Source organism: Lissotriton helveticus, chromosome 1_1, assembly GCF_964261635.1.
Source record: "Lissotriton helveticus chromosome 1_1, aLisHel1.1, whole genome shotgun sequence".
Lineage (NCBI taxonomy): Eukaryota > Metazoa > Chordata > Amphibia > Caudata > Salamandridae > Lissotriton > Lissotriton helveticus.
In genome coordinates, this window is record NC_136057.1 from 1445210156 (window position 1) to 1445231480 (window position 21325).

Consider the following 21325-nt stretch of genomic DNA (forward strand, 5'->3'; position numbering starts at 1 on the left):
TCCCTCAGGCCCACGGAGGAGACGGAGGAGGCGGTCCAGCATCCGAACGAGACGGTGGAGGAACGCGGCGAGTCCCGACCAGAGCCCAAGCCGAGAGTCCAAGGTCCGAGGTATCCGGAGGCCCACCCGTAACTGAAGTCCGAAGTCCGAAGTTCGTCCGTCGTCCAGTCCAGTCCGAGGCCTTCCGTTCCGTGCTGCCCGGTGAGTACCATTGCTGGGGTAGTATCTAGACAGGACCAATCTAAATTGACTCCTGGTCCGTGGGTTGGTGGTGCCCAGACTCACAAACGAAGTGTTCACCTAGGTGGATACGGGTCTTGATGCGTCCCTTTATGGGACCGGTATGTTCCGTACTGTTACAGCAGTGCATCCAGTAACTCTAGTCTGTTCCGTTCTCGAGAAAATCTGTTCTGTTTCTGTTTTCAGTATTCCAGGTAATATTCTGTTCGAACTGTTATTTATAATGTTCTTTATGTATTTTAATGTTGTGGTATGAGTGTGATGTGATTTCGTGTTTTCATTGTATATTGTATTGTGTCTAGATTACAGTTCAGTCATGCCTATATTTTCCAAGTTACGTCAGTTAAAAACTAGAAAGGGTCTGTTAGAGGAAGCGGTTCCTGTCCCGCCTAGGGACAGTCCAGGTCACTTTATGTATCAGAAACATGGCATAAGCGCCATAATGTATCTAGATTTATGGGTAGAGTATACCAAACAGTTAGAAGAAAAGTATAGATGGCCCGTATCGGGTACATGGGATGCCGAATGTATCATGCGAGTGGAAGAAGCATTATGGAAAAAGAAAGCCAGACAGTCACAGAAAGATGCCATCGAGTTATGGCGTAAGGAAGCTCATAGAAGGACCGAGAAAGAAGTCAGAAAGTCAGAGCTAAGTAGAGAATCCCAGGAACGAGCCCAAGAAAGAGAATTAATCGAGATAGGTGAACAAGTCAAAACCGAACAGTCAGACAGACAGAGGCATGCCCTCATTAAGGGTATGTATCCTCTTCTTGCCGAGGGCTTGCCAAAAGCGACCCCAGAGGCATCCAGTAATTTCCCGCCACCATTAGTTCCGACCAAGCTACGTCACAAACCGACCGCAGCTGATATTTTTATTTCGTCCTACCTGGACGACACAGTCCCAGAATATGCAAATCCTGTTCGCGCTCCGCCAGTCCCTGTAAATCAGGCACTTCCCGCTCTTCCAGACACCGGAGTACCTGCTACGGTACCCCCGGTCCAGCCAGCATTTCAACTTCCCGCTCCGCCACGAAGAATGTCAGTCGACGATTCTAGTCTAGGGGCCGCAGGAGGAGGTCCTCCTCAAACCCCGCCGCCACACAAGCGTTTAACATTACTCGAATTACATGCTCAAGCATTACAGCGTACGCCCAAACATCAGTCTGTTACAGAAATCAGGCAAACCCTTACCGAATGTGTCTATGATCCAGTTCCAGGCGAATACAATATGGTTTTATATTCCTTACGTGTAAGGAGAGTGACCGAGTATCTAGTCACCTTGCCGAATATGAAAGAAGATCTAGACAGAATATATCGTTTCATCCGTACAGGGGATGATCCAGAAAGTATTGGCGAGATTATGTCTCAAAGGAAAGCCGAGATCCAGCTCATGATATTAAAGTTCCTGATCAATTGTCTAATAAGAGAACAAGATTACCCGTCTAAAGATTCTGCCGAAATGAGAATCCTGACAAGGTGGAGTGATAATATAGCCGAGGGTAAGCACAAGACCGTCAGTGCCATGGAAAGTATGTACAAGAAAATCCGTAAAGAGATAATAAAGATACACGAACAGCGTAAAGCAGCACAAGTAAGCGAGAAAGAAAGTACCTCTGAACCTGAAGAGGAAGACGACGAGAATCCCGCCAGAATAGCGTATGTAGGAAAATCTAGATTTCCAGATCGCCATTTACGTCTAGAACCCAAGTCTATTTTCCATCATCAAGCACCAGAACAAGGTTCCCTAGAACAAGTATTCCAAGCTACTGATCACATTCTGAAATCACGAATCGGTTATAGCGAATTAAGTACTATGCATGAACAAGAACTAGTCCGATCAGCAGTCCGATGGATTACTGATTCTACCACTTTTCCAGACGAAATAGTGGCACAAATGTTTCTGAAACTGCCCCCAGCCGAGCAACGACTGGTGGGTATGTATATGATCCAGCACCTCATTACTCTGTATGAGGGTCAACATTCTGATCCAGGTCCGTTGCACGATGTCCTGAATGAGTTACTCCAGTATAGATGGAGAGGTCTAGGTACCGATTTAATCAGTATCATTCTAGAACAGCGCCACAAGTATAGAACGTTCCTGAATCCGCATTTTGTTCATGTCTCACCCCCAGAAAGTAAATCATTTTACATAGACAGACAGAATCCGTTACGAGAAGTCCACCCAGTCCAAGGGGCGGGTGGCGTAATGCAACGAGTGTTTGTATACACTCCGATTTCAAAGATGGAACTTCTTGAAATGAAGAAATTAATTCCCTGTCATGACAAAGATCCAGCAGGGTTCCATAGAGAATTAAAAGACATGCTCCGTATGGGAGAATATACTTACCCAGACATCATTAAAATGCTAAAAGTCCTGTTACCCGCAGGGGTGTATGAAAAGTTAAAGGAAAAGGAATGGGAGGTGGGAGAGAAAAAGATCGATTGGGCAGCTCTAGAAGCTGAAGACAAGGCACGAGTACCAGGTACCGGTCTTGGAGATAAAGGTAGAGAATTACCAGAATTATTGATTCAAGTTTTACCCAGATTATTGACAACTAGAAAAGAAGACTGGGATGCAATCTCAGCCTGTAAACAGAAACAAGATGAAGATATTAGTGATTTTTATTCTAGATTTGAAAAATGTTTCAGTATCAACAGTGGTCTCAAGACAAGTAGTGAGTCATACCCTCATCTTTTTGTTACCAAATTAGTCGAGAATTCAAGCCCACAAATTAAAAACCGAGTTTTGAAAGTCGAAAGCACCTGGCAAGCAAATACTCCGTCCCAGATGCTCCAGATGCTCCAGTATCACCAGAATAGAATCAGAGAAGAGCAAGAACACGAAAGAAAACGTATGAAAGACACGAAAATGAAAGTGCTAGTTGCACAATCTGTTCCTCAAGACAGTCAGAAGAGGGGTCCGAATCAAGCCAGTCATCCTGCAGCTCCCGTTAAAGGGAACTGCAATTATTGTAAACAGCCAGGTCATTTTATAAACGAGTGTGCAGTTCTGAAACATAACATAGCTACTGGTAAGACTAAAGAAAGACCACGTCCGCTTAGACAAGAACAAGTTTCACAGATTCCTCAGTCACAGAATGCACCACAGACAGTTTCCGCACCGCAGCCTATTGCTGCAACACAGCACGTTACATCGCAGATGTACCAGTATGCACAGTCTGAGTATCCAGAGTACCAGCCATATTCATGAAACAGCCTAGAGGGGGAGGTAGGCTTGCCTCTCATCGAGATACCTGTAGATCAAGAAGGTCCCTATGTTCACAGTCAAGTATTAGGGAAAGACAGAAAGTTTTTGATCGATACAGGGGCAAGTAGGACCACAATTAGTCATGCCGAAGTTCCAGGGGCTCCGCTCTCAGGCTCAAGAAATGTTTCCCTTGGATTTTCATGAAAGCCATTAGTTAATGAGATATCAAAGCCAGTCACTCTAGAAGTAGGTCCATTGTCCCGTACTACTGATCTGTTACTTACTAAGTCATGTCCAGAAAACCTATTAGGCATTAAGACACTGAAAGAATTAGGTGCAGTTATTTGCTGTTCCCCAGAGGGAATACGATTGTTCCTACGTGACTTCAAGGGTCACTATGTATTACGAGATTTTGATTCAAGATTGTCTAATGTTCCGCAGCATTTATGGGCGCAAGGTCCAACTGATGTAGGTTACATGCAAATCACACCCCATCGTGTGACTCTCAAGCCAGGTGTAGTGTTACCCCGAATCAGACAGTACAGATTGCCACCTGAGGCTGTAGCAGCCTTATCCAAAATTATTGACGAGCTCATGGCTCAAGGAGTAGTTGTAGAAACTGACTCCAATGTATGCAATTCTCCGATCATTCCAGTCATGAAACGTACTGATCCGAATGCACCCCCAGTATATCGATTAGTGATTGATTTACGAGAGCTTAATAAATGTATTATTCTGCAGTACCCAGTTGTCCCAGACATCTCTTCCCTATTGACAGCCATTGATTCCGAAGCCATGTTCTTCACTGTCATTGACCTCAAGAATGCATTTTTCAGTGTTCCAATTCATCCAGACAGCCAGTTTCTTTTCGGATTTTGTTTAAATGGAAGGAGCTATATGTTCACACGCGCTCCTCAAGGTTTCACAGAAAGTCCTAGTATTTACAGTCAAGCACTCAAGAGACAACTAGACAACATTCACATGCCAACTGACACTGCCCTGCTCCAGTATGTCGATGATCTACTGATCACAGCCCGTTCTGAACGTGACTGCGAACGAGCGTCACTTACAGTTTTGTATTTCCTTGCCGAGATGGGGCACAAGGTGTCACCTTCGAAGCTTCAATTCTGTGTCCAGCAAGTGGTATACTTAGGACACTTGCTGTCCAAGAGGGGTAGGCAGTTGACACCCGACCGTATCCAGTTAATAGCGAGTCTTCCCCAGCCCAGAACCCAGAAGGAGGTACGTGCCTTTATCGGCCTTACTTCTTATTGTAGGCAATGGATTCCCCAGTATGCATTTCTAGCCAAGCCACTGATACAGTTAACGACACAGGAGGCAGCCGTATCGACTGTCCTCCCTTGGACATCTGACCATACACTTAGTTTCAACGAGTTAAAGAAAGCCCTATGTCAAGCTCCAGTTCTAGCTACACCGAACTACAGTAAGCCTTTTACACTTTTCGTTACTGAACGCGAAGGTACAGCATTATCTGTTCTCACACAAGATCAAGCAGGACAATACAAGCCCTGTGCTTATTTTTCGAGCACATTAGATCCAGTCGCCCAGGCGTTGCCTGCGTGCCTCAAGTCAGTTGCAGCCACAGCACTAGCTATCAGACAAAGTGATTCCATAGTTTTAGGACATTCCCTGACAGTACAAGTTCCACACACCGTGGAAGTTCTTTTAAACCGAACACAAACACAGCACTTGACAATTGCACGTTTAACAGGTTATGAATTGACACTGTTCCAGCCACACATAGAAATTAGACGCTGCAACGTCCTGAATCCTGCTACACTGTTACCATCAGTTAGTTTAAATCCAGACACACATGACTGTGTGGAAGTAGTTAACATTACGACAAAGCCAAGACAAGACCTGACAGATATTCCGTTACCAGATCCTGACCTGACACTTTATGTGGATGGTTCATGTATGAGAACTAGTACAGGAGAACTAGTCGCCGCGTATGCAGTGACTACTGACACCGAAGTTATTGAAACACACCGTATTGATACCCTGTCCGCTCAAGCAGCAGAGCTAGTCGCTCTGACACAAGCCTGTATACATGCCAAGAACCTGAAAGTTAATGTTTACACAGATTCACGTTACGCATTCGGAGTTGTACACGACTTCGGAGTGCTCTGGCAGGAGAGAGGTTTCATGACCTCTCATGGAACCAAGATTCAGCATGGTCTCCTTATTCAAGCTCTGTTAGATGCCATACATTTACCGACATCCATTGCTATCATGAAATGTAAAGCACATACGAAAGTTACTGACATTATTTCCCAAGGTAATGATCTAGCAGATCGCACAGCCAAGCTTACAGCACAGACTCCAGACATTCCAGTTAATCAGACACATACTCCAGATCCGATTACATGCATGACAGTTAAGGACCCTACTCAAGATGTCATAGATATCCAGTTACATGCTACTCCCGATGAAATCAAGAAATGGTCTGAACAAGGAGGGGTCCAGACAGATCAAGGATGGTTAACGAAGGGTAGAGCCACATGGTTTCTCCCCGACTCTATGGTTCAAGTCATTATCAATACCGCACATAGTCCAGCACATTTAGGAGAAAAAGCTATGTTAGACAGTATCCAGAACATTTGGTTCAACAAGCATTTACGAGCTGCAGCCAAGCAGAAAGTCCGTACCTGTATGATATGTTGTCAGTTTAATCCAGGTAAAAGTGTCCCGGTGGAACAAGGTGGTTTCCAGCCCCCTGACCACCCTTTTGAGGTCCTCCAGATGGATTATATTCAGATGGAGCGATGTCGAGGTTTCAAGTATGTCCTTGTAGTTGTATGCGCTTTGTCCAGATGGACAGAAGCATATCCAGTCCCAGATTACACAGCCGCGACCACTGCCAAGCAGTTGGTTCGTGAATTTTTCCCTAGGTATGGACTCCCTAGAGTCGTATATTCTGATAACGGTCAGCCATTCTCCTCAGAGTTAATGAAGCACGTTTCCCTGTTGTTAGGGTACCAGTGGAAGTTCCATTGTGTACGCCATCCTGAAGCAGCCGGTCTCGTAGAGAGACATAATCAGACCCTGAAAATCCGTATTGCCAAAGTCTGTAAAGAAAAAGGTGTGGACTGGCTAGTAGCTCTGCCAGTCGCTTTGTTTTATATGCGCATGGTCGCACATTCCAGATCAGGTCTGTCCCCGTATGAGGTCGTATTCGGCCGCCCCCCTAACATGTGGGGTACTCCTAGACCCCGAAGTATTACCGATGTTTCATGTAATATGTTGACAGATTACCTAGCTTCCTTGATGTCTGCCCTCAACTCATGTCGTTCACAGGTTGCCGCCGCATTTCCAGACAATACCGAGGTGGCACCGCACGAGATCGTTCCAGGCTCCTTGGTGATGATCAGAAATTTCGACAGATCAAGTCCGCTGGAACCACGTTGGAAGGAGCCACGTCAGGTCCTCTTGACCACCCGTACTGCCGTCAAGTTGGAAGGCAGGAAGGGGTGGGTCCATCTTTCTCATGTAAAACTTTTCAATGGATTGAAACCAGTCTCCAAGAACATTTCCCAGGATTCCCAGGATTTTAAAAACTGTCAAGACATTGTTTTAAAGGACTGTCCCGCACAAGACATTATTACAACCCCTCCCTTGTTAGAGAAAACTCCGCAACAGGAGTATAAGTTAAAGCTCAGGTCTAGTAAAATAAGTCAGTCAGTTTGATTGTATAAGTCCTCCCCTAGGTGAAACGGTTAGATTGTTTCTGACATGTATAAAATAGACCCCCATAGTGAGAGAGTCAGTAATAACTCAATTCAATGTATCGTTTTTCTGAGTTTCATATTATTCATCAGCATAATGATTTCCTGCACCAGCTATGCGTTCTATCTGTATTTTCCAGTTCCTCATGTAAATATGTCTGCTAATGCTACAGTAGAGCACACGTTTAGTGATCTGCCTCCTCACGAATATTCTTACCGCCTCGCTATGCGCAACAACACATTTATCCGTATGTTACATTATTCACACCAGACCAGCAATGCCACTAATTGTTGGGTGTGTGGTCGACTCCCCCCTTTTCAGACACCGAAGGGAGTTCTGCCACTCTTTCCTTATCCATTCTCACATAATGGTTCGTGTGGAGCATGGTCCACGTTAACGTCATCCTCAACAGATATGTCTTTTCTTAACAGTACATGTTTCCCAGACAAGCAAGGTCTCCCCCACAGAACAGGTTTAGATCTAGAAAATGAAGTTTATAATTTAGGTAATTATTCGTCGAATTTCATGGTTCTGAATGTTCAGTCTGATACTACTCCAGACATACCTGCTATTTCAGTACTACCTGTCAAAGGCGAATTATGTGTCCGTAGCTATGGTTCCATACATGTAGGTCATAGTGAATGTACTACTGTTGTCAAGTATAGTGACAGTGGGAAATCTGTTTTTAAAGCTTCACGTCATTCCTATTTTATTTGTGGTCAGACCGCATATGTCCGTCTGCCCCTCGATTGGGAGGGAACCTGTTACATTGCTTTCCTACTGCCACCTGTTTTCCTAGCCCCATCTGATTATCACAGAAACACACATCTAGTACACATTAGACATAGAAGGGAGTCCCCAATTGTCGATTATACTGAAACTACTCTAGAACAGTATACAGATTTCAATAAAGGTTTCTTCTTCTTCGTAGGACCTGTCCAGAATAGTAAACTGATCCGTAGGTTAACAAGAACCCTTGAAGCTGTAGTAAATGAGACTGCCTCCGCTCTAGGTAACTTAACCGAAGAACAATCTGCTATGAGATTTGTCGTTTTGCAAAATCGTCTCGTCCTTGACGTCATACTGGCCGATAGGGGCGGGGCCTGTAGAGTCATCGGATCTAGTTGCTGCATTTTCATTCCAAATAACGCGCCGTCTGTTTATTCAGCTATAACCAGACTCCATAAAATTGCCCATCTGTTACACCAAGATCCAGGCACCTGGACATGGTCCGGTTGGTTCTGGAATATAATTTCCGCCTGGGGATGGAAAGTCCTGTCCTTTCTAGGTATTGCAGTAGCGATCATATTTAGCTGCTGCCTCTGTATACAATGTGGCCCTGCGATCTGCAGCATGTGTGCTACCTCTTGTATTCCTAGTCCCAAGCCCCGTTCTAAATCCCGTTCCAAGACAATTCGAGACGAGCAAATGGTACTGTATGAAATGATAGATGGTATCATGAAAATTGATGTTTCCTGATGGAAACGTAGTGACAAGGAGGGAATGTGGAAAAGTAAATTTTGCCATGTTCTGTGTCCCTACGCTTCATCCATCATATGTTATGTGTGCATGACCAATATGCATATGTTATTCCCCATGTCCGATTAATGACGCAATTCCAGTTGTGTCCACCTCTGGTATGTCATTTTCCAGTCCTCGTGAATACTACGAATATCAGGCCTATGTAAAGTTATGTTGCCACGTTTCCCAGTGTGCACGTTATTCCATTGTAAAGTCCCCGTTTCCAGGCCTCAAAAGGGCCCGGACATCAGATTCAGCTCCTGTCTCCTGAAAGCCTCGCTGAGGAGCGATACAGCCCCCACCTGTATCCTCGACCCTTCACTTACTTCCTGCCTCGCAGTGCCCGGTGCAGCTTGGCCCTGCCTCTGAGTCTGCCAAAAGTATGTTATAGTTCCAGTTATCAGTTCAGTCCTCCTCTTCTGCATTCCTAAGCTACTGAACTGCATCAATAGTTTCCGTTATTGTCTAGCCTTCTCGTCTCCATGTTAGAGAAATACTGTATTAATGATCATTTAATATTCTTCATCACGCACTACATGTAGAATAATGCATGGTCCAGTCTTAGAGTCAAGTTAGCTTTTCCCCTCATGACTTCTAGTTTATATCAACATGTTCCCTAAACATCAGATACCAGATAGGGTTTAGGTACATGTCGCTCCGACCCTCCAGACTCTAGTCTCTGCTCCTAGCACAGAGTTCGTAGCCCCCAGCTTCTCCTAGTAATACGTCATTGCCAGTTTTCGCGCACCATTAGGTTAGAGGTCCCGGCTCCTTAGGTAGCCCCCTCCTATGTTTCCGCCCATTCATGACATATTCTGTTACGTTTGCACCACATGTCTATGTATACGCCCAGTTACACCTACTTTTACTGTTATCTCTCGTGACTGCTACGCGTCACGCCTTCTGCTCCACCCACTGCTACGCCTACTGCAATGTAATGCTATGTGTTTGCGCTATGTATATAAGTTGATGTATTGTTATTAAAAGTCAGCGCGCTCATCCCAGACCTAGCCCCAGCAGCTGCTGGGCCTCTTTTCCCCTGCTGGGCCCCAGTTGTCCTGCTGGGCCCTGTCACCTCTGTTCTATGCAGGTTGTCCTGATCCTGTCCTTATGCTGTAATAAACCTGCAGAAACTCCTACTACCTCGAATCTTGACTCTTATTTTATTGAGCTATCTGTTATTCATTCATTTATTCAAAAATAGATCCGGTATTATTTATTTATATACCACAGTGTCACGGTGTAGATCAAATCATTTCATAAATTGCTTGCACCTGTTCGTGTTTGGTTCCTATCTACATCCCTCTACCACAATTTTATATAAAAAAAATCTAACAAAAAAAGTGTTTTAGGCAATATGTTCATTATCTCTGTTTGATTGCTATTTTTTATGCTTACTGCCTGAAAAGGTACAAAAGGGGGTGGTGATGGACGGAGCATCTGAACCAATAAAACACTCACACCCAGTCAAAAGATCTGGGTTTGATCCATCACCGTTCTTTAGCCCACTCTGCCACCCCAGTTCAGACATGGCTATATGCAAATCAGTCTGACCCTGTGCCTCATGGGAACAGTCCAGCCCGAACTGCCAAGCCATGCCTTCCCTGGACCGGAAACAAGCTTCCGAGGACCGGTTTCTGGCATTACAGCCGTCTTCAGCCCGGCTTGCTTGAATCCAGTGGCAAAGTGAGCAAGGGACTCACGTCTGAGCATACCCTGCCACACTTATGGCGGCCAAAGCGGTACAAAAGGGGGTGGTGATGGACGGAGCATCTGAACCAATCAAACACTCACACCCAGTCAAAAGATCTGGGTTTGATCCATCACCGTTCTTTAGCCCACTCTGCCACCCCAGTTCAGACATGGCTATATTCAAATCAGTCTGACCCTGTGCCTCATGGGAACAGTCCAGCCCGAACTGCCAAGCCATGCCTTCCCTGGACCGGAAACAAGCTTCCGAGGACCGGTTTCTGGCATTACAGTGTCTTCAGCCCGGCTTGCTTGAATCCAGTGGCAAAGTGAGCAAGGGACTCACGTCTGAGCATACCCTGCCACACTTATGGCGGCCAAAGCGGTACAAAAGGGGGTGGTGATGGACGGAGCATCCGAACCAATCAAACACTCACACCCAGTCAAAAGATCTGGGTTTGATCCATCACCGTTCTTTAGCCCACTCTGTCACCCCAGTTCAGACATGGCTATATGCAAATCAGTCTGACCCTGTGCCTCATGGGAACAGTCCACCCCGAACTGCCAAGCCATGCCTTCCCTGGACCGGAAACAAACTTCCGAGGACCGGTTTCTGGCATTACAGCCGTCTTCAGCCCGGCTTGCTTGAATCCAGTGGCAAAGTGAGCAAGGGACTCACGTCTGAGCATACCCTGCCACACTTATGGCGGCCAAAGCGGTACAAAAGGGGGTGGTGATGGACGGAGCATCTGAACCAATCAAACACTCACACCCAGTCAAAAGATCTGGGTTTTATCCATCACCGTTCTTTAGCCCACTCTGCCACCCCAGTTTAGACATGGCTATATGCAAATCAGTCTGACCCTGTGCCTCATGGGAACAGTCCACCCCGAACTGCCAAGCCATGCCTACCCTGGACCGGACACAAGCTTCCGAGGACCGGTTTCTGGCATTACAGCCGTCTTCAGCCCGGCTTGCTTGAATCCAGTGGCAAAGTGAGCAAGGGACTCACGTCTGAGCATACCCTGCCACACTTATGGCGGCCAAAGCGGTACAAAAGGGGGTGGTGATGGACGGAGCATCTGAACCAATCAAACACTCACACCCAGTCAAAAGATCTGGGTTTGATCCATCACCGTGCTTTAGCCCACTCTGTCACCCCAGTTCAGACATGGCTATATGCAAATCAGTCTGACCCTGTGCCTCATGGGAACAGTCCAGCCCAAACTGCCAAGCCATGCCTTTCCTGGACCGGAAAAAAGCTTCAGAGGACCGGTTAGTGGCATTACAGCCGTCTTCAGCCCGGCTTGCTTGAATCCAGTGGCAAAGCGAGCAAGGGATTCACGTCTGAGCATACCCTGCCACACTTATGGCGGCCAAAGCGGTACAAAAGGGGGTGGTGATGGACGGAGCATCCGAACCAATCAAACACTCACACCCAGTCACAAGATCCGGGTTTGATCCATCACCGTTCTTTAGCCCACTCTGCCACCCCAGTTCAGACATGGCTATATGCAAATCAGTCTGACCCTGTGCCTCATGGGAACAGTCCACCCCGAACTGCCAAGCCATGCCTTCCCTGGACCGGAAACAAACTTCCGAGGACCGGTTTCTGGCATTACAGCCGTCTTCAGCCCGGCTTGCTGGAATCCAGTGGCAAAGTGAGCAAGGGACTCACGTCTGAGCATACCCTGCCACACTTATGGCGGCCAAAGCGGTACAAAAGGGGGTGGTGATGGACGGAGCATCTGAACCAATCAAACACTCACACCCAGTCAAAAGATCTGGGTTTGATCCATCACCGTTCTTTAGCCCACTCTGCCACCCCAGTTTAGACATGGCTATATGCAAATCAGTCTGACCCTGTGCCTCATGGGAACAGTCCACCCCGAACTGCCAAGCCATGCCTACCCTGGACCGGAAACAAGCTTCCGAGGACCGGTTTCTGGCATTACAGCCGTCTTCAGCCCGGCTTGCTTGAATCCAGTGGCAAAGTGAGCAAGGGACTCACGTCTGATCATACCCTGCCACACTTATGGCGGCCAAAGCGGTACAAAAGGGGGTGGTGATGGACGGAGCATCTGAACCAATCAAAGACTCACACCAAGTGAAAAGATCTGGGTTTGATCCATCACCGTTCTTTAGCCCACTCTGTCACCCCAGTTCAGACATGGCTATATGCAAATCAGTCTGACCCTGTGCCTCATGGGAACAGTCCAGCCCGAACTGCCAAGCCATGCCTTTCCTGGACCGGAAACAAGCTTCTGAGGACCGGTTTCTGGCATTACAGCCGTCTTCAGCCCGGCTTGCTTGAATCCAGTGGCAAAGCGAGCAAGGGACTCACGTCTGAGCATACCCTGCCACACTTATGGCGGCCAAAGCGGTACAAAAGGGGGTGGTGATGGACGGAGCATCCGAACCAATCAAACACTCACACCCAGTCACAAGATCCGGGTTTGATCCATCACCGTTCTTCAGCCCACTCTGCCACCCCAGTTCAGACATGGCTATATGCAAATCAGTCTGACCCTGTGCCTCATGGGAACAGTCCACCCCGAACTGCCAAGCCATGCCTTCCCTGGACCGGAAACAAACTTCCGAGGACCGGTTTCTGGCATTACAGCCGTCTTCAGCCCGGCTTGCTGGAATCCAGTGGCAAAGTGAGCAAGGGACTCACGTCTGAGCATACCCTGCCACACTTATGGCGGCCAGAGCGGTACAAAAGGGGGTGGTGATGGACGGAGCATCTGAACCAATTAAACACTCACACCCAGTCAAAAGATCTGGGTTTGATCCATCACCGTTCTTTAGCCCACTCTGCCACCCCAGTTCAGACATGGCTATATGCAAATCAGTCTGACCCTGTGCCTCATGGGAACAGTCCAGCCTTAACTGCCACGCCATGCCTTCCCTGGACCGGAAACAAGCTTCCGAGGACCGGTTTCTGGCATTACAGCCGTCTTCAGCCCGGCTTGCTTGAATCCAGTGGCAAAGGGAGCAAGGGACTCACACCTGAGCATACCTTGCCACACTTATGGCGGCCAAAGCGGTACAAAAGGGGGTGGTGATGGACGGAGCATTTGAACCAATCAAACACTCACACCAAGTCAAAAGATCTAGGTTTGATCCATCACCGTTCTTTAGCCCTCTCTGCCACCCCAGTTCAGACATGGCTATATGCATATCAGTCTGACCCTGTGCCTCATGGGAACAGTCCAGCCTGAACTGCCAAGCCATGCCTTCCTTGGTCCGTAAACAAGCTTCCGAGGACCGGTTTCTGGCATTACAGCCGTCTTCAGCCCGGCTTGCTTGAATCCAGTGGCAAAGTGAGCATGGGACTCACGTCTGAGCATACCCTGCCACACTTATGGCGGCCAAAGCGTTACAAAAGGGGGTGGTGATGGACGGAGCATCTGAACCAGTCAAACACTCACACCCAGTCAAAAGATCTGGGTTTGATCCATCACAGTTCTTTAGCCCACTCTTCCACCCCAGTTCAGACATGGCTGTATGCAAATCCGTCTGACCCTGTGCCTCATGGGAACAGTCGAGCCCGAACTGCCAAGCTATGCCTTCCCTGGACCGGAAACAAGCTTCCGAGGACCGGTTTCTGGCATTACAGCCGTCTTCAGCCCGGCTTGCTTGAATCCAGTGGCAAAGTGAGCAAGGGACTCACGTCTGAGCATACCCTGCCACACTTATGGCGGCCAAAGCAGTACAAAAGGGGGTGGTGATGGACGGAGCATCTGAACCAATCAAACACTTACACCCAGTCAAAAGTTCTGGGTTTGATCCATCACCGTAGTGGGAGAGGTGTGGCGCCGCGGCCAGGGCGACTGACGCTGGAATCTGGGGACCACGGTTCGATCCCCGGCTCCGGCGGCAGGTTAGCCCAGCACCATGTGACTCTGGGCAATAGCTCGCTTAATCTTCCCGACGGCCCCCAGTGCCTAGAGACCCTTACGGGTGATTGTGCGCTTTACAAATGTGGACTTTACTTTACCGTTCTTTAGCCCACTCTGCCACCCCAGTTCAGACATGGCTGTATGCAAATCAGTCTGACCCTGTGCCTCATGGGAACAGTCCAGCCCGAACTGCCAAGCCATGCCTTCCCTGGACCGGAAACAAGCTTCCGAGGACCGGTTTCTGGCATTACAGCCGTCTTCAGCCCGGCTTGCTTGAATCCAGTGGCAAAGTGAGCAAGGGACTCACGTCTGAGCATACCCTGCCACACTTATGGCGGCCAAAGCGGTACAAAAGGGGGTGGTGATGGACGGAGCATCTGAACCAATCAAACACTCACACCCAGTCAAAAGATCTGGGTTTGATCCATCACCGTTCTTTAGCCCACTCTGCCACCCCAGTTCAGACATGGCTATATTCAAATCAGTCTGACCCTGTGCCTCATGGGAACAGTCCAGCCCGAACTGCCAAGCCATGCCTTCCCTGGACCGGAAACAAGCTTCCGAGGACCGGTTTCTGGCATTACAGTGTCTTCAGCCCGGCTTGCTTGAATCCAGTGGCAAAGTGAGCAAGGGACTCACGTCTGAGCATACCCTGCCACACTTATGGCGGCCAAAGCGGTACAAAAGGGGGTGGTGATGGACGGAGCATCCGAACCAATCAAACACTCACACCCAGTCAAAAGATCTGGGTTTGATCCATCACCGTTCTTTAGCCCACTCTGTCACCCCAGTTCAGACATGGCTATATGCAAATCAGTCTGACCCTGTGCCTCATGGGAACAGTCCACCCCGAACTGCCAAGCCATGCCTTCCCTGGACCGGAAACAAACTTCCGAGGACCGGTTTCTGGCATTACAGCCGTCTTCAGCCCGGCTTGCTTGAATCCAGTGGCAAAGTGAGCAAGGGACTCACGTCTGAGCATACCCTGCCACACTTATGGCGGCCAAAGCGGTACAAAAGGGGGTGGTGATGGACGGAGCATCTGAACCAATCAAACACTCACACCCAGTCAAAAGATCTGGGTTTTATCCATCACCGTTCTTTAGCCCACTCTGCCACCCCAGTTTAGACATGGCTATATGCAAATCAGTCTGACCCTGTGCCTCATGGGAACAGTCCACCCCGAACTGCCAAGCCATGCCTACCCTGGACCGGACACAAGCTTCCGAGGACCGGTTTCTGGCATTACAGCCGTCTTCAGCCCGGCTTGCTTGAATCCAGTGGCAAAGTGAGCAAGGGACTCACGTCTGAGCATACCCTGCCACACTTATGGCGGCCAAAGCGGTACAAAAGGGGGTGGTGATGGACGGAGCATCTGAACCAATCAAACACTCACACCCAGTCAAAAGATCTGGGTTTGATCCATCACCGTGCTTTAGCCCACTCTGTCACCCCAGTTCAGACATGGCTATATGCAAATCAGTCTGACCCTGTGCCTCATGGGAACAGTCCAGCCCAAACTGCCAAGCCATGCCTTTCCTGGACCGGAAAAAAGCTTCAGAGGACCGGTTAGTGGCATTACAGCCGTCTTCAGCCCGGCTTGCTTGAATCCAGTGGCAAAGCGAGCAAGGGATTCACGTCTGAGCATACCCTGCCACACTTATGGCGGCCAAAGCGGTACAAAAGGGGGTGGTGATGGACGGAGCATCCGAACCAATCAAACACTCACACCCAGTCACAAGATCCGGGTTTGATCCATCACCGTTCTTTAGCCCACTCTGCCACCCCAGTTCAGACATGGCTATATGCAAATCAGTCTGACCCTGTGCCTCATGGGAACAGTCCACCCCGAACTGCCAAGCCATGCCTTCCCTGGACCGGAAACAAACTTCCGAGGACCGGTTTCTGGCATTACAGCCGTCTTCAGCCCGGCTTGCTGGAATCCAGTGGCAAAGTGAGCAAGGGACTCACGTCTGAGCATACCCTGCCACACTTATGGCGGCCAAAGCGGTACAAAAGGGGGTGGTGATGGACGGAGCATCTGAACCAATCAAACACTCACACCCAGTCAAAAGATCTGGGTTTGATCCATCACCGTTCTTTAGCCCACTCTGCCACCCCAGTTTAGACATGGCTATATGCAAATCAGTCTGACCCTGTGCCTCATGGGAACAGTCCACCCCGAACTGCCAAGCCATGCCTACCCTGGACCGGAAACAAGCTTCCGAGGACCGGTTTCTGGCATTACAGCCGTCTTCAGCCCGGCTTGCTTGAATCCAGTGGCAAAGTGAGCAAGGGACTCACGTCTGATCATACCCTGCCACACTTATGGCGGCCAAAGCGGTACAAAAGGGGGTGGTGATGGACGGAGCATCTGAACCAATCAAAGACTCACACCAAGTGAAAAGATCTGGGTTTGATCCATCACCGTTCTTTAGCCCACTCTGTCACCCCAGTTCAGACATGGCTATATGCAAATCAGGCTGACCCTGTGCCTCATGGGAACAGTCCAGCCCGAACTGCCAAGCCATGCCTTTCCTGGACCGGAAACAAGCTTCTGAGGACCGGTTTCTGGCATTACAGCCGTCTTCAGCCCGGCTTGCTTGAATCCAGTGGCAAAGCGAGCAAGGGACTCACGTCTGAGCATACCCTGCCACACTTATGGCGGCCAAAGCGGTACAAAAGGGGGTGGTGATGGACGGAGCATCCGAACCAATCAAACACTCACACCCAGTCACAAGATCCGGGTTTGATCCATCACCGTTCTTCAGCCCACTCTGCCACCCCAGTTCAGACATGGCTATATGCAAATCAGTCTGACCCTGTGCCTCATGGGAACAGTCCACCCCGAACTGCCAAGCCATGCCTTCCCTGGACCGGAAACAAACTTCCGAGGACCGGTTTCTGGCATTACAGCCGTCTTCAGCCCGGCTTGCTGGAATCCAGTGGCAAAGTGAGCAAGGGACTCACGTCTGAGCATACCCTGCCACACTTATGGCGGCCAGAGCGGTACAAAAGGGGGTGGTGATGGACGGAGCATCTGAACCAATTAAACACTCACACCCAGTCAAAAGATCTGGGTTTGATCCATCACCGTTCTTTAGCCCACTCTGCCACCCCAGTTCAGACATGGCTATATGCAAATCAGTCTGACCCTGTGCCTCATGGGAACAGTCCAGCCTTAACTGCCACGCCATGCCTTCCCTGGACCGGAAACAAGCTTCCGAGGACCGGTTTCTGGCATTACAGCCGTCTTCAGCCCGGCTTGCTTGAATCCAGTGGCAAAGGGAGCAAGGGACTCACACCTGAGCATACCTTGCCACACTTATGGCGGCCAAAGCGGTACAAAAGGGGGTGGTGATGGACGGAGCATTTGAACCAATCAAACACTCACACCAAGTCAAAAGATCTAGGTTTGATCCATCACCGTTCTTTAGCCCTCTCTGCCACCCCAGTTCAGACATGGCTATATGCATATCAGTCTGACCCTGTGCCTCATGGGAACAGTCCAGCCTGAACTGCCAAGCCATGCCTTCCTTGGTCCGTAAACAAGCTTCCGAGGACCGGTTTCTGGCATTACAGCCGTCTTCAGCCCGGCTTGCTTGAATCCAGTGGCAAAGTGAGCATGGGACTCACGTCTGAGCATACCCTGCCACACTTATGGCGGCCAAAGCGTTACAAAAGGGGGTGGTGATGGACGGAGCATCTGAACCAGTCAAACACTCACACCCAGTCAAAAGATCTGGGTTTGATCCATCACAGTTCTTTAGCCCACTCTTCCACCCCAGTTCAGACATGGCTGTATGCAAATCCGTCTGACCCTGTGCCTCATGGGAACAGTCGAGCCCGAACTGCCAAGCTATGCCTTCCCTGGACCGGAAACAAGCTTCCGAGGACCGGTTTCTGGCATTACAGCCGTCTTCAGCCCGGCTTGCTTGAATCCAGTGGCAAAGTGAGCAAGGGACTCACGTCTGAGCATACCCTGCCACACTTATGGCGGCCAAAGCAGTACAAAAGGGGGTGGTGATGGACGGAGCATCTGAACCAATCAAACACTTACACCCAGTCAAAAGTTCTGGGTTTGATCCATCACCGTAGTGGGAGAGGTGTGGCGCCGCGGCCAGGGCGACTGACGCTGGAATCTGGGGACCACGGTTCGATCCCCGGCTCCGGCGGCAGGTTAGCCCAGCACCATGTGACTCTGGGCAATAGCTCGCTTAATCTTCCCGACGGCCCCCAGTGCCTAGAGACCCTTACGGGTGATTGTGCGCTTTACAAATGTGGACTTTACTTTACCGTTCTTTAGCCCACTCTGCCACCCCAGTTCAGACATGGCTGTATGCAAATCAGTCTGACCCTGTGCCTCATGGGAACAGTCCAGCCCGAACTGCCAAGCCATGCCTTCCCTGGACCGGAAACAAGCTTCCGAGGACCGGTTTCTGGCATTACAGCCGTCTTCAGCCCGGCTTGCTTGAATCCAGTGGCAAAGTGAGCAAGGGACTCACGTCTGAGCATACCCTGCCCCCTTTTGTACAGCCTGAAAAGGTCACTTCTCGTAACTCTCTACTTATCAATAAATCCTCAATATTGGATTTTCTACAAACCCTATATTGCGGACTTCTTTTTTTAGTGGTAGTGTATCTCTATTTATCTCAATTGGTCTGGTGGACCAGGGGTTTGTTCTTGTTTGTACTTGTTGGTAGTAAGGTGCATGATATCAAGAAAGCACCAACCAAAGTTATTTGCTCATTATGCTATACCCATATTATTTAAATAGGAGGTGCGATTGTTATACCACTACTACCTTTCGTTTTCCTGGTTTGCTTTCCACGATTGCCAAAAACATACATCTGTAGGCTGATATGAAACCATGCACAATTCGCAATTGTGCATTCATGGAAATTTCCTTTTTCTTACATGTGTTTGAATGAAAATGAAGATGAACCTGTATATATCAGTACAGAACCTGCAAAAATCCCCTGGGAACCTCCCTTTTCTTTGGTACAATAGTGTTGCATGGAATGTGTAGCGGTTTGATGTACAGGTTAAGTTTTGTTTTATCTGTTACCCCCACTCCAACCATCCCCCACACACCATGAACTATTAAATAGTGATGCTCATTTACTTTTACAAATATTTCTTGCTGTGGGCTGGAACCCAGCCAGTCATATGTGATTACAAATATCCCATGGCCTAGTATTGATATGGATATTCATTTTGACAACGTAAATAAATTGTCAGTTCTGTTTAAAAAAGAAGTCCCTTTGACTTCTGCGGCTGGACTTTAAAAACTGCAGACAGCCAGAACTGCTTTAGAGATTCAGGGGCTGTTACACACACGGTATTCAGTCTTGAGTTGGAAATGTCGACTTACACTAATATTGAGTTTTAAATATCGTGACACAGAAATATTGACAGCAAAAATATTGTGGTCATGAATATCGACTTTAAGGTAAGAAATATCGATTGAAAAAATATAGAAGTCAATAATATCATTTGCAAAAATACAGTTGTTTAAAATATCGATTTTTAAATGAGTGTTATGTATTTTAGTATATATTTTAAATGTATGTGATGTATTTTTTATATAAGTATTGTTTATATTTTTTAATATATGTGTTACATGTTTAGTAGTTATTAATTTTATTTAAATCACTTTTGTGTTTTTTAGTTCTGTAGCTGGTTGTTTGTTTATAGGGGAATAGGGTGGAAAGTAATTTAATTATAGATAAATGAATGAATATTTTTTATTTATTAATATTTATTTAATTGAGATTTTATAAAGGTAATTTTGTTTTACATTTTTTGGGGTAAATCTTAGGTGCGGGTTGTGGGGTTTATTGGGGTAAAGGGTGGGAAGTAATTTATTTGTAATTAATTAATAATTAGTTGTTAATTAATATTACGTATTTAATTGACAATTATTTAGGGTAATTGTGTAATTAATTTTAGGTGCAGGTTGTGGGGTTTATTGGGGTAAAGGGTGGGAAGTAATTTATTTTTAATTAATGAATAATTCGTTGTTAATTAATATGAATTAATCAATTGACAATTAAATATGGAAATTGTGTAATTAATTTTAGTTGTGGGTCGTGGGGTTTTTAGGGGTAGAGCGTGGGATGTAATTTACTTTTAATAAATTAACAGTTAGTTGATAATCAATATTAATTAATTAATTAATTAATTATTTGATAAATAATGTGGGCAATTTAATTTTTTGTGTTTTGGGTTTATAGGGTTGAAGGGTGGGGTGTAAATTAATTTTACTTACTTTATAATTAGTTGTTAAATACTATTAGTTATTTAATTGAAAATGATATAATTCATTTTTTTACCGTTTAATTTTTGGTGTGGGTTGTGGGGATTATAGGTGTCAAGGGTGGGAAGTTAATTAGATTTTATGTGTTTCAATTTGTTTTTTTTAATTAATAATATTTGTTTAATTGATAATGATTATGTTAATTAAGCAAATACTTTTTTTTATTTTCGATGTGGGTTGTGAGTACTGTGGTGTTATAGGCTAGGAAGTAAATAGACTAAATTGATGTAATAATTAATGTTTTACTTAACACCTTGGCTGCTTGAGATGTTCCTCTGCTGTGCTGGGCCATAATAGAAATGGGTGTGGTCATGACGAGCTCAGCTCATCATGCGCACCCTAGAGGTATACCTCATGACGACCTGAGCTCGTCATGAGCTCCGAAGGGGTTAATAAATAATTTCTAAATAAAAATATTTCTTTGCTTTAAAATTATTTTTTTATTTTATTCAATATATGTGTAGGTATTTGTGATATGTATTTAACATTATAATATGTTTTTTTAGTTTTTAAATTAAATATATATATATTTTTTTTTACATATTTATATGTTTTTACTTACTTTAAAAAAATATATTTTTATTCTGTTGATTATATTTTGTATGTTTTTAATTTTGAAATGACTGGAGCGACAATAGTAAATTTCACCTCCCCGCATTTCAACACTTTCCCTTTTGATGCATTGACTGGAGCGGG